Raw genomic sequence first — 14,585 nt, 5'->3', positions numbered from 1 at the left:
GGAATATCATTTTTTTGAATTTTTAAATTTAATAATTATAACTGCAAGGGTATACAACCTTCGGCTTGCCGAAGTTAGCTTCCGTTATCGCTTTGAAATTGTATGTAGGACATCCCATGCCTTTTATTAATGCATTCACTCAATCTGACGAAACTGATAGAAAGACAACCTTACTTCAGTTCGACTTATAATTCAGACAATCTTACTTACAAGGTTTGGTTTTCTTTTAAACAGTGAGTTTGCATTAAATACGCGAACCATAGAGCTCTCACGGCATTTTGACCGCCAATTACTTTTGGCCGATATTGTACAATTGTGCGTACATTTGTAGTCTAGCAATTGTGTAGTTTCTACTATTATTATTATTCCGAGGAACAGCAATATAAATAGCTTCGATATAGCTTTCATGGTCGCCATCTCACTTGCAACTACACAATTGAACTGATGGCAACAATGACCAAGTCCAGTTTCAATTCTCTTCAATATTTCCATAAAACTCGCCATTTATTCATTTTCTTTAGAAAAAAAGAAATTAAATAACGGTTTAGAATTTTCGTGAAAAGGGTTTTTAAAAAAAAAGCCAGCCTGGAAATCTTTAGCAAATCATTTTAGCAAAGAGTTATGTATTCACAAACAAAATAAAACTATTTTAATATATCATTATTAAAAAGAAGGAAAACTTCAGAGCTATTTATCACAATTTTTGTATAGGTACTAGGAATATTTAAAAATAAATCAATACGAAAAATCAAAATCGGGTGCAAGTCTGCCGTGGCACATGCAACCCAAAGAAATGTCTTGTGCGGCTTGGTTGCCATCTTTTAACCTCTGATGTGTGCAGTCAGTAGACGGTACAATGTGGAAAATCAGCAAAAAGGAAAATCCTCATCGTCACACACGCACAATATGCCATCATTAGTGCAACTGGAAACCAGGTCGTTTTCCGATGACAAAAATCCCCAGGAATGCTTCATTGATTCGGATTTTGGGCCCAGTTGTGAGGCAACCATCGGGCGCCTAAAAGTCACACTGACAAGTCGGTGCTAAATTTCAGCTGAATGAAGGATTTTATACTGTCGTGCATAATTTGTCGACATCGACATAGTTTTTATGGCTGGCAGTTGCAAGTTTATTTGCCACAAAATGCGGCCATATAAGCGTTGCCAAGTTTATTTCGAATCAACCAAATTGCGCTGGCTTTTGCTGTTGCTGTTGTTGCTGCTGCTGCTGTTAATGTTGCAACCATTGCTGCTGAATATGCAACAAAAGTTGTTGCACTCGCAACGCCCACAACACACATGGCTAGCTGGCAAGCCAAGTCAAGCCGATCCGGCACGGCCCACATCATTTTGCAGCAGTTTTTGGCTGACAGAGATGCAGAGGCGGCGAACGGGAACTTTTGGCCCCCTGCGGCTCCCCTTTTGCCCATGCCCCTGCCCCTGCCGCCCCTGCTGCTTTGCTGTTTCCCCCATTTTGCTTGACATTAATTTTATGCCATGTTGCTGGCGTGCCAGCGGTCCAAAACGCGCTTAAATTGTCGCATTTGTCTTGCCGTTTTAAGTTGGCTGTTGCTGCTGTGCTGCAGTTGCTGTTGCCTGTGCTGCTGCTGCTCATGCAGCTCCTGCTGCATTGCATAAACTTTTGTGTAATCCTTTCAATTTGTTGCATACTTTTAGGCGGAAATTAAAATAAAAAGCGCTACGTGGTGGCTGCTACACTCGCAGAAAATAAGTGCAGGCCCTGCATTAGAATGTTCGGTTTGGTATAAAAATGTATTTTGTAGCCGCATTTACATTTTAAACCTTTTCTAAGAATTATTTAGAACTTTATAGCACAGTCAATGAAATTTAACTACATTTTTTTTTTCAAAAAAGTACTGTAAGCAAACTTGTTCCATATAATCCGTATTTCATACTTCTTTAACTTGAATTTTTCTTGAAACAAATGTTTGCTCCAACCGGTTTTGAATTCTATAATTCAAAATTTTCCAGGAAAATATATTTTTAAACTTTCTTCTAACTGAGCAGAAGGCCCTTGTTTTAAGGGAAAAATGTATTGATAAAAGTAAGAAAACCCACAAAAAATATCATTTGTCCAACTTCAAGTCTTTATAACTCAAATTTTTTAGTTGGCAATAGAAAGCTGGTTTTATGGATGTCCTATCATCAATAAAATATAAATAATTCTGAAACTTTGGTTAAATAAAATTCTAAAAATTTAAAGTGTCGAAGATTACAGACTCTTCCTTCATATATTTTATAATGTATTTAAGACTCACACATTATCATCATCCTGCATACACCGAAATCCATCTCTAAAAATCCAAGCTTTTACTTTCCTGCCAAACTTTTTGCTGAGTGTATTGACTTGCTTAGTTACTGGCCTGGCATTTGTTGGGAAACTTGGTCTACACGTGTTATACCGTACACTCTAGTTCATCAATTAGTAACCTAGACAATGTTGCTCCATATCTGCTTCTGGTGCCTTGACTTTTCGAGTCCCTCGGATTTCCTACACCCCGTGCTATTCCCTGGGAAATGCATTCATACAGCTGGAATTTATGCTACGAATTTTCGGTAATGAATTTTGCAAAAATAGTTAAATTGAATTTTATGCTACGAGGGCCTTGTTATGCCAACTCCCTGTTGTTGTCATTCGGCATCAAGTAAAAGTAAATAATTGCTGCTTAAAATGCTCGTCAGGAGTTGGCCATGCACTCGTACTGCTGGCTAACTGATGCTGCTGCTACCTCATTCGTATTTTATTTTCATGCTTGGCCAACAGCCCTTTGGCCCTTTTTTCTGGGTGGCCAGAATTTTGAGTGGCAGCAGCAGCAGCAGCAGCAGGAGCGGTCGATTTGTTTTTATGCTCCTTGGGCGGCAGACTCGTTACCGCCTTAACTGCAATATCAGTTACAGGAGTCACTGCTGCCGTTCTCCATTTCAAAGCAACGTTTTTGGAGCCCCGAAGTCCCACCAAATCCCTCGAATCCATTTCCATCCTGTTCACTGGCTGCCGGTTATATTTCGACCAGATTGTCTGTATTTGCGGTTTGTGCGTACGTGACATGGATGTTCGTTGGTTCATTCGTTCGACTGGCATGCCCGCTTGCTTAACAATTAGTTTTAAAATGCTCCAGGACACATCCAGTTCTTGTAGCTCCAGCTCATCCTCGTACTCATTAGAGTCGGGGGGGGAGTTCGAGTTCGCCCCTGCAAAAAACCCACTGCGTAATCCATTGCCCAAATAAAGCTACCACTTCCACTTCCACGTCCACCGTGGAAAATGGTAGGGAAAAAACATCTAGGAAAAGCGAGAAAAAACGGGGAATAAAAATCAACAACAACAATCAATGTTGTCCCGTAATCAATTAACGATTTAACGTTCGTCTAGGGCTGGTCAACTGGTCACTCTGTGCGCCGTCAGCATTTGGCGCCGCATCTCCCAGCGCCTGCCCCTCCCCCTTTCCACCCACAGCCACCCCCTTCGGATAGGTTTTGTTTGTGTATGCGTTTGGGGTCGAAGGTCGGGGGTCATGTTGACAGGGGCTGCATGGACACGTCATCGGGGCTGCGTTTTGGGGAAAGCGCGATTGTCTTTGTGTGTGCAAGTGCACTGAGGAAAATCTATTGGAAGTCATTGAAAAAAATTTGAGATTAAAACCTCCCTTCAAAAATTAGCAACATTTCATAAGCTTAGGAAGGACGTTAACCAATTCTAAATATTGTCCGTCGAAAAGTATGTTATAAAATATTTTTCCTATTCGCGCTTATAATTCCCAAGTGCTTATTTCTGAGATAAAGATTATAAACTATTTAAATTCATAAAAAGTAGTGTAAATTTTAGGTACATCTTAAAATCCCCATTAATAAATACACTAAATCTTATAAAGAGCAAGGACATTTTATTCGTGTCCACCTAAAAGTATGCCATAAAATATTCTCCTGTTCAAATTTATAATTCCCAAGTGCTTACTTCTATGTAAAGATTGATGTTAGTTTTACGTACATCTTAAAGTCCCCATTAACTATAGGTTTTAAGGGCAAGAAGCACATTGTATTTGTAATATTCTACTATAATTATCAAGTGCTATTTTCAAAGACAATAAAAAATAGTTAGAGCTATAGTAGGGATTCCTATACTAGGACTGATGTATTTAAGATTTGTGTTGGTAATTATAAATTTAAAAACTATTTTTTCAGTGTGTAAAGTGCGGAGACTGACAGGGCTGTCATCTCGCTGGAAGATCCTCTTAGTTCCTCCACTTTCGGCATGGGGCGTGGTGGGCGCAACTGCAAGCGAAATTCGATAATCTGCAAATGGCAATCTCATTCTTGATTGCCTGCGTACCACTTCCATTTGAAACAATTATTCCGGGGCGTTGGCAACCCTGCCACCCGTGCAACCCTGCGCCGCCTGCAAAAGTATTTGTTGGGGGCTAATGTGATTACTCCTGTCATTATTTCGTCGCTACATCCGTCTCTTCAATGGATCCGCACACCACCGTAAAGCCCCAGCCCGTTGCCATTAAATTGACCACCGACTGGTTGTCTCCCCTGCCCCTATATCTATATATATCCATATATATGTATACAAACGTTTACATTTGTGTGTGCGTGTCTGTGTGCATTTAACTGCACGTTTTCAAACTTTGACCCGCACTCCATTCCGAAACTCTGTCCATGGGTCCTTCCATCCGTGTTCTGGGGACTGCGGGGCTTGGGGTTTGATTGGTTATTGACTTTTAACAGAAAAATTGATGTAATGCAATTAGTTTTACAGCTAAACCGTTTGATGATTGTGCAACAAAAACAAAAACAAGAGCGCTGTGCTAAACGAGCACTTTACAGCCAACAAGAGCTGTTTAATGGTACTGGTTGACGGAGGGTTAAGTTGGCTGTGATGTGGTATGACCGTCGCCCATATAGAAGTATCTGTGTTTGTCCAGGGTGAATCACATACTGGGGAAAGTTCCTAACCCAAACGAACTCTACTTTCATACGAAATGATTAAATTCATTAAGGAATATATTACGTCTGGGGTGCCACAAAGATCACTATGGTTTTGGAATAGCTTTTAAATGTCATTTAAGGTGTCTGAAAGTATGCAACCATATATTTAAAAACCCAAAACTTACTGCATACTTTTGGGTACCTTAGCTTCGATTAAAGGTGATTTCAAAAATTCTAGGTTTGTATGGCATGATTAAATTCATTAAAGAATTAATTAAGTCGGGGGTGCCACAAAGATCTCTACGGTCTTGGAATAGCTTTTAAATGTCATTTAAGGTGTCTAAGAGTATGCAACAATATATTTAAGGCCCAGAACTTACTGCATACTTTTGGGTACCTTAGCTTCAATTAAAGGTGATTTCAAAATTACAAGGTTTGTATGGCACTCCCAATTAAAAGTTACTTGAAAATCGCCCGTCAGGTTTTTAAATCTCTTGCAGCTGTGCCCAAGAGTAGGCAGTAAAATGCCTGATGCCACCCTAATTTAGAAATTTAAGTGCTCTCCACCCTTATTTTCCTTCTCTTAACGTTATTATTAATTATTCATTTTTCTAATTATATTAATAATAAACCCAACAAAGATTAATGATGCATTATTACATTCTTGCTGTGCACTGATAAGCAATAAAATCACCATTTCCATTTCAATCAAACTTTCGCAGCTGAAATCAGCTAAATGCGTTACCATTTTCTAAAGCTACAATTTCCCCGCAGTGCCATGTTCGAATTTTCCGAAATTATTAATTAAGCCGAGGGCGGCTATCAATTACACGCGTGCTACAAAATTTAACCATAACGCGGAAATTCGCAGGGCAATAAGAACAAGATGAAAAGCTGGAAAATAGCTACGGCTACAATGGCAACAAACCCGAATCGAAATGCCAGTACATATGCGGCCAAATGAAGTGAAACATGAGCAAAAAGGGAGGCAATAAGGGTAGTTGAAATTTATTACAGTTGTACGAAACAAAGCGTAAAATTTTTGCTGCTTAATTGAAAAATATAAATTGTTGGCACACACACATATATATATACATGTGTGGGTGGGTAAATGAGCGTGTGTGTGTGTGTGCGGGCCGGAAGTAAAGTCAAAAGCAGAACAACAACATTAATAACGCTGCCAACGGAAATAATAAAATCCATTTTAACGATGACGCCAAAAATGAAATAAAGAGGAATGGCACAAAAAATATACATAAAATGGCTCAATATTGTGGCAGTGCCAGTCATAACTGTAACTGTTAAATGGTCTTAATGGGCTACCGAACTTCCAGCGCCAGCCAATTACTTTCTTTTTAGTCGGGAAAGTGAAAGTCTGCCCTGAAATAATTCCAAGGATTATCCTTGTTATAACTTACCTGATTATTAACTTTCGAACTTTAACGAACAAAAGGGAAAGTCATCTTGTAATTGGTGATTAAACTATTAACAATTATGGCGATTATGAGTATACTTATACACAGAAAAAATAGCTTTATATTTTATAATATCAAGTTGAAATTAATAAAAATTAAAGGTTTGAAAAGTCCATTATTGAAAAAAATTTAATATTTGAAACATATCATGAATGGCAGTGTGGTAAGTATTGGTTCCCCTTTTACTGAAGAATTCGCGGTCTCCTTTTTTTTAAGTTAATATATGGTTTTTAAAGCATTTGCTTTGGGTTTTATTTAAGAAAGGAAAAACGATTCTATGTAAACAGTTTTCAGGAAGTTAATTCTCTTGTTGGTCAAAAATTGAAGTTACAAAATTACAATACAATATCTTATTAATAATATAGTTTTCTTTTATTTTGTGTGAGTACTAGAGCTTACAAAAGAGAAAGTCCCATGCTAGGAAAACCCCCACCTGATCTTCAACTCATCATCATCCATCCCCGTCTCAGTTCAGTAATTTACAAGCGGAAAAACGACAATCAATGCGGGTCAATATTTACCAGTAGTAAACAGAAACACCAACAGCAAAAAAAAAATGGTAAAAATCACACATACCCACGGCCAAAAGGCAAAAGAAACCGGCAAAAAGTCAAGTGCAAACAAGGCAAAAAGAAAAAAAAATAGAAGGAAAATCCGGAAAATCGAGCGACAGGGAGTTCAAGAAAATGCGACATGCAGGTAGCATAAATGGGTTAAAAAAAATACAAACACAAGCACAATTATCACGACGTCCGCTGGGGGATCCTTTGATGATGAGCACATCCTGCACATCAAAAGCCAAAAATAGAGCAACCAAAAGGCCAGCGGGTCGAACAGGTGAATCCAGTTCCTGGGGGGCTGGATGGAGATGAGGAGGCGGGGCAGAAAGGATTCAAAATGGGCAAAAACGTAACGAACAAACAACGTGCCCCGATGTCAGCCACACAAATTCCATCTCTCTATGCGAGTGGGTGCCCGTGTGGTCCTGATTGAGGCTGTGCCTCCGATGGCGGAGGCCACCAGACATTTGGGCACCCACAAAATCCAACCCCGATCCCGACCCCCAAAAAAAGCAAAAAGAACACACACACACATCCCAATGGACATCCATATGAACATAGGTAGGAAAGGCAAACACGCCTTGACTCTCGGTCAGATATTCTGATTTGTTTGAGTTTCTACTTTTCGAGGCTTAACAAATTAAGCGCTCAATCTGTAGGCCACGAAATGCAGACGGGGGAATCCCGGTAAAAAGAAAATCAAGGGGAAAACTAAAGGCCGACCAACAGGCCGAGTAATCAGTCGATGAAAAAGAACACACCCAAGTAGCCTTGTAAAAGGCTAACAAGAAAAACAAAGCCAACAGCAGGAACTAATCACCATCAGCCCATCTACAGGACACACTCTATACAATAACAAACTGTTGGCAAATCCATAACGAAACACTATAGCACGCAGAGAAAAAATGAGGAAGTTCTTTGGTTAAGAATATTACATTTTAGAGAACTACAATAGATATACCTAATATATATATAAATAACTAGTTCTAAATTTCTTGGAATACTTCTGATTACAACATATTTAATTGCTGTAACTTAAACTTTCTTATGGTAATACAACAGATTTTAATATCTTGGAATATTTTAAAAGTATTTTATTTACATCCCACTTAAATTAAAAATATTTGTTTAGGATTCCATAAAAAATTATATATACTATATAAAAACACAAATATATATAGCATTTTTCTAGCAATGTAGAAAGGTTTACTTTGATACACTGGCCTTTTATAATAAAGGTCAATATAGACAGTTATTTGTAGACATTTATTTATCTGTACAAAAAATAATAGTTTCAGGTAATTTTAAGATTTTATCCGTGAATCATTATAACTGCTATTAAGGGACTTAAAAAATAAAAGTCCCTACAAGTTTTGTTAGTCTTTCCCAGAAAAATAAATCAATCGCTGACTTTTATTATAAGACTTATTTTGGAGGCGGGATTACTTCTGATAGGGACCTTGGATAGTACATTTTTTTCAGACAAGTATAGCTCAAACATATATATTGTATTTATATGATATTTAAGATGATATATTTTTTCTGTTTCTATTTTTTTTTAATTTCTTGTCTTGGATAGTTCCTTTTTTTAGAATTTCTATTTTTTTTTTTAATTTCTTGCTGTGCAAGTAATATTTATTCAGAAAAAAGCAAACGCGGAAATCGCAGCGTTTTAGGTGACAGCAGCGGCGACAGCGATTGAAGTCAACTCTTCGTTAGTTCTGTTTGTTGTGGAGCCGCCGCCCACTGCTCAGCACTACCCAGCAGCACCCAGCACCACCCAGCACCACCCTGCACCACCCAGCACCACCCACTATCGCCCACTATCACCCACCACCCACTGGGACTTGCGTGCGCCACCTGCGTGTGCTGTCGACGTTCTCCATTTGTTTGCATTCCGTATGCGAGGGTGTGTGTTGTTGGCTCCTCGTTAGTCCTGTCGGTTGATTTCCCCTTTCTCCTTTCTCCTTACCCATTTCTCCTTTCGGTAGCTAGTTTTGATGAATTTATTCGCTAAACATGTTTATTATTTGCCAGCAAATCACACAGCAATTTGACAGTTTTAAAAGTTTACCTGTGCCAGTTGATGTGTGAAAAGGAAGCAACAACATCCACGGTGGGGTGGTGGTGGTGGTAGATATGTATTTTCGTGTTTTCCCGGGCTTTTCTTTTGCTCCGCTGATTAATGGTTACCCACAGAGCTCTGGCAGCCAAATTCGTTTGGTATTCAGTCCGCAGTCGGTAGTTGCTGCCAAATCAATCTGCCGCAGTTTCACTTGCCCCATGCCACAAATCGGGGGGGAGTTACCCTGGCAGCGGGGTTAATATTTTAAGCTGCGTAATTAATTTAAAACCTTGTAATTAATAAATAACACCAGCGTGTAGTGGGTGGTATTTGCCAGCCGGGAATTGTTTTCGAGAAACAGATAAGCGGTAATCATTAACACTGCGGCCAGTTTGGAGGCTGTTAATGGATTTTACTGGCTTTGCCTGCGGGTTGTTGCTGCCGTTGTTGCTGCGAATGTTGCTGCCGTGCTTCGAGTGGATGTTGCATGTTGCCGCGGGGTGGCAGCAATTTGTGCGTGCTGCGGGGGCTTTTAGCTGTAACTAATTCAATTCGATCGGAATTCACGGGCTTAGTTGCGAGCTTAAAACATTTTTAAGCGTTTCACCACGTTTCACAACTAGGTGAGTGGCCAAATGAGTTATTTTCCTACATGGCTACGACACTTAGTCCTTTATATTTTTGGTTTTATTTCTGGCATTTTTTCAACAACCTAAATGCAATTAGTGAACAACTTTTCCACTTGTTTGCTATTTTTTAAAAATAAGTTGCTCCTAATGAACCTCTTTTTGTTTTAATTAAGGCTGCCGAAGTGTACATTTCTTTGTGCACTGCATTATATGGCTTATAACTCTTATGATCTTAAACATACATATCACAAATTTCATTTTAAATACGCATGAATGTCCTATATTTTTAATGGTATTTCATTTTTGTTTGGATTTTCAAAGAAGCACTTATCTTATAGTTGAAATAGCTGTTTCAAATTCAATACTATTGATTTCTCTATTAAGTTGATAACTTATAGGCTAGCTGGATATTCATGTTACCGATTTGCGAGCAAATTGGTTCTATGTCCAATCCAATTATGTGTGAATTTAATTGAGGCCGGTTTCATTGTTAAATAATTCACGACTAAATTTCGTTAAGCTAGCCTCCCCCAAATTGGTTTTGCATGGCAACATCATTGATATGGCAATTGCCACTTGTTCTATTAGATGGCTCACACACACAAGCACACTGCCCCACAGTGTCCTAGATATATATGTGTATGTATATATATCCTGATGATCATCAATCACTGTGGCACGCGAACCAGAAAACCAGGCCGGCTGACAGTGCACTTTTTTCACCGAATCCCCGAGGGGGTCAGAAATTGGAGAGGGGTCAGGAGGGTAAAACTTTGGTAGGTGTATTGGTACAACTATAATTGGCAATTCATGCAGGAAACAGGCCATTATGCCGCTGTTAACTTATTAGCCGGCCATGAAAACGGCTCTCGGTTCGATCAGCTGGTGCTGCGTCACTGCATCCGGGGCTGTCGCCTCCTCGAGTGGATTCGCCGGAAGTGTCCGTTGCTCTTTTATCGAATATAATTTCCATACCACCCACAGTGGCTTACCCCAACCTCTTCAACCCACAAAAGCTCCCTCAATTCGGGCCATGTCTTTCGGTTAGCCTGCGGCTGCCATTGTCTCTGTTCGAGAGGTGTTCAACTGGATAATACACTGGCATACAAATATTCCATTAATTACATCATTGGAAAGTGGAAATTTTCAGTTCCAGTTCAGTTAAGCTCATGTATCTCTTTCATTTTGCATAGCCGGCTTTCGGTTAATACCACATCAATAATTTGGTCTCTTGAGCTTGTGTTTTAATTATTAAATGGTATGTCCAGAGCCATTTGGGTTGGACAAGCCTAATACCTTACAGTCCTCATAAGCAGTTATTTAAAGTTAAAGGTACCTATATTATTTCTGGTTTTAAAATGAAGATATTTATAAAGCTTACAATATTTTAAGGTGTGGACTGCACTTGACTTTCAGCTAGTGTGTAAGTGTGCGTCAAACCTTGATGGACAGAGCGCTAAAACTAGTTGGGAATTATAAGTGACAAGTTGGAAAAAACGCGTAAATCAACTCAAAACCAAAAAATAATTAGGAAGATGATACATTAGAGGGTTTATTAATTTATAACATTTTTAAAATAGTTATAAGTACGCATTATATAACCTTGATGGACAGATCGCTAAAACCAATTGGGAATTATAAGAGCCAAGTTGGCAAAAACGCGTAAGTCAATTCAAAACCAAAAAATAATTAGAATGGTGTAACATTATAGGGTTTATAAATTTATAACATTTTTCAAATATTTATAAGAACGCCTTATATAAAACTTGTTCTTCTATAAAAAAGATAAATAAGCAACCACAAAACACATTCCCTATGCCTTCCAATCGTGGAATACCTTCTATATCACCATGGCCCATTTGACCTTCCCTTTTTTTTGTGTGTAACAATAAGCAGCTTAATTGCAAATGCAGCAACAGCAGTTGGAACAGAAGCAGGTGATGGCCCGGGGCGCTGGCATAAATACATGCACTTGGGTTCGCATTAGAACACGTCGTGTCAGAGGCCTGTTAATTACACTCGCAGAACGCCGAAGGCTACTGCTTTCACACACCTCCCACTCCAATCTCTCCACCCATCACCACCCACCGGCACCCATTATCGCCCATCCATTCTGCTGTATAATCAAAGATGCCTCCAGGCATCTCTGTTTATGGCGCTATTAAGGAACGGCAGCACTGAGCAAATGCAGAATTTGCAATGTTTACTCGAGGACATAAAATTACAAAATCTTGGGCTCTGAATTAGCACGGCCAAAAATGCTGGGACATGTGCCAAATTCTGATGTGTTCAACGCTGGCAGTTCAAACACAATAAAAATTATGCGTGTCATAAATCCAACTGATGAGATTTGCATTTTGCCCCCATCCCAACGTCCCTTTGGCCCAAAGTCGTTATGCCATCAACTTGAGGAGTGACGAGGAGTTGGGGGTGCGATGTGGATGTAGATGCTGTTTGATATCCAGCGGGTGCCATAATAATTTTCGCCTAATAATGATGCGCGTTATGGCTTGACGACAACAGAGGAACCTTCCTCACCGCCATAACTTTGCATGTCTCCGTGCTCCACGACATTGCAGGGAAACAAATGACGTCGTTCAGCGAGGGAGTCCTCGCTACACTTAGCCAAAATGTAGGGTCCTCCTTAAGAATTTAGATATCTAAGTATTTACCTACTACAACTAGGTATCATTGGGACCCCAATGGATTTATTTTTTTATTGAAGAACAAAACTATTTTCAGATAATTTACTTCTTCAAACGATATTCCATTTAATACAAAGAAATAAGGAGTCTAAGCTTAGGACAGTAAGCCTATATACTAGATCTATAAAAATTATTACAATTATTTCTCAGAATATTTGGAAAACTGATGTATTATGAATTGTACAATCCCTTGCTTTTAACATTTTTTAATCAGAAGTGAATCCTTCAACATTTATAGAATGATTCCAGCACTTAGGGTTCAGAAATAATCTTCTAAGTTAGTGATATTTAATAAGAATATCGATCTTTAATCATTTATTCTCCTTATCAGGTATTTAAAATTTGCTTTAAAGAGGAATACATTAAACAAGTAATACTATATCCACATTTTGGTTGAATTCTGGATCTTAACTTGACATTTTTTGCCAGGTGTAATATGTGTGCAACAAACTCAATCATAATCTGTGGCCAATGGCACTACCCCCACTTGCGAGTACGACGATGTCATGACAACTTTCCGCTGAGGCAACGAACGCATTGCAATAACTTTTCGTTTTCTTGGCTGCTGCTGGGGGCTGCTCCTTTTAGAGCTTATTCTTCCCGGTCTGAATCTTCATCTGGCCCGTGCAGTTGATAATCAGTGGCATTGGCATCATAAACATATCAGCAGGAAGTAGATAAGACACTTGCCGCACACCAATACAGTCGAAGCGAAGTGGATACTGGCTTAGCCTGCCTCTTAATGGGTTTTTGGCAGTGGGCGGGTGTGTGTGATTAGGTTTCATGAGCATAAAAAGAGGGAATTTCCTACAATGTTTACTCACACACAGCATAAATACATGCATGCTGCGTACTCCACTGAGAAAATAAATCGTTTTAAGATCAAGATAACTTCTTTGAAATCAATGGGAAAGCGATTTACAAGTAAAAGGATGTTTTACACAATAAATAGAAAAACAGTCAATATACTTAAAATAACATTACTACGGGTAAGTACTTCAAATTCTAAGCGTTGTAAAAATAAATAATAAGTTTTAAATGTTTGGTAAAAATAGTTTTAAATTTCCATAATATCTGTCCTTAAAATGTTATACTTTTGGATTAGGGATAAATGTATCTTTAATATATATTAATTGTTATATTTTTAGTTGTACTATTATTATTAAATATAAATATGTTAAAAAGAACATACGATTATTTATTATGTAAGCGTTATTTTATTCTTGATATTCTGTGATGATTTGCTATGATTGTTGTTACCAGAGAACTGAAGTCTTAAATGCTTTATAAGTTTTCTGAATTTCAATAACTCCAAATGCTTATTTTTACATTTTACCTATTGCATTAGTGATGTTTTGTAAAAGTATTTTTGAATTTCAAAAACCTTAAGTGTTATAAACCTTTTACCTTTTGCAACAGTGATGAATTCATCTCAGATCAACAACCTTGGTTTTCCTGAAGTGTTCCATACTGAGTGTAGGATTCATTGGAGCATTTCGTTTTGGGCTAAGCATGGCAAATTAGGCATCTGATTGGGGACCCGAAAATGCAGCCATGAATAATTTATGTCCTTGCCTATGTCTCCTGTGTCCATTCGGCAACACCGCAAAAAGTTGTGGGCCAGGGAGACGGCACTCACTCTGCATAATTGCCTTTAAATGTCTGGCAATTTCAAGAAGCTAAAACATTCAAGTCTTTGTTTCAGCCCACACACACACACTCGCACACACACCCGTTTTGAGCCACGTTGTGCATTTCCCGTCCAGAGCATGTTGACAAGAAATTGCATAATTATGGCTTGCCCGGACAAGCGGTCAGATCAACTCAACCGCAAGTGCTGTCTTTACACGACAAGGGCAAAATAGGGTAAATGCTGGAGGGAAAGACAGCAGGAAAATCCTGGGGAAAGCTGGGTGGGAAAAGCTGGGAGGGGGATGCAACTATCTGAAACTGTGGCTTAGCTCTCAGTTAGGAGCCAGCAAACAGAGTTTTGGCCGCAGGCAGCTGCTGGAGGCGACCACAGGTACGAGTATCCTGCATCCTGGCCGTAACAGGTGAACAGGTGAGCAGGTGAACAGGTCACCCAAAAAAAAAAAGTAAGGGTAGGAAAAACGGAGACCAGGACCTGGGTGCGGTGCATGTGCATAAGCGGGAAAGGCTGGCTTTAGCGCAGCCCTGGGATGGAAACTTGGGCAATTC

The sequence above is a fragment of the Drosophila subpulchrella genome, chromosome 2R (assembly GCF_014743375.2).
Source record: "Drosophila subpulchrella strain 33 F10 #4 breed RU33 chromosome 2R, RU_Dsub_v1.1 Primary Assembly, whole genome shotgun sequence".
Taxonomy (NCBI): Eukaryota; Metazoa; Arthropoda; class Insecta; order Diptera; family Drosophilidae; genus Drosophila; species Drosophila subpulchrella.
The sequence above is the reverse complement of the archived record's forward strand: the minus strand, read 5'-3'. Positions refer to the sequence as shown.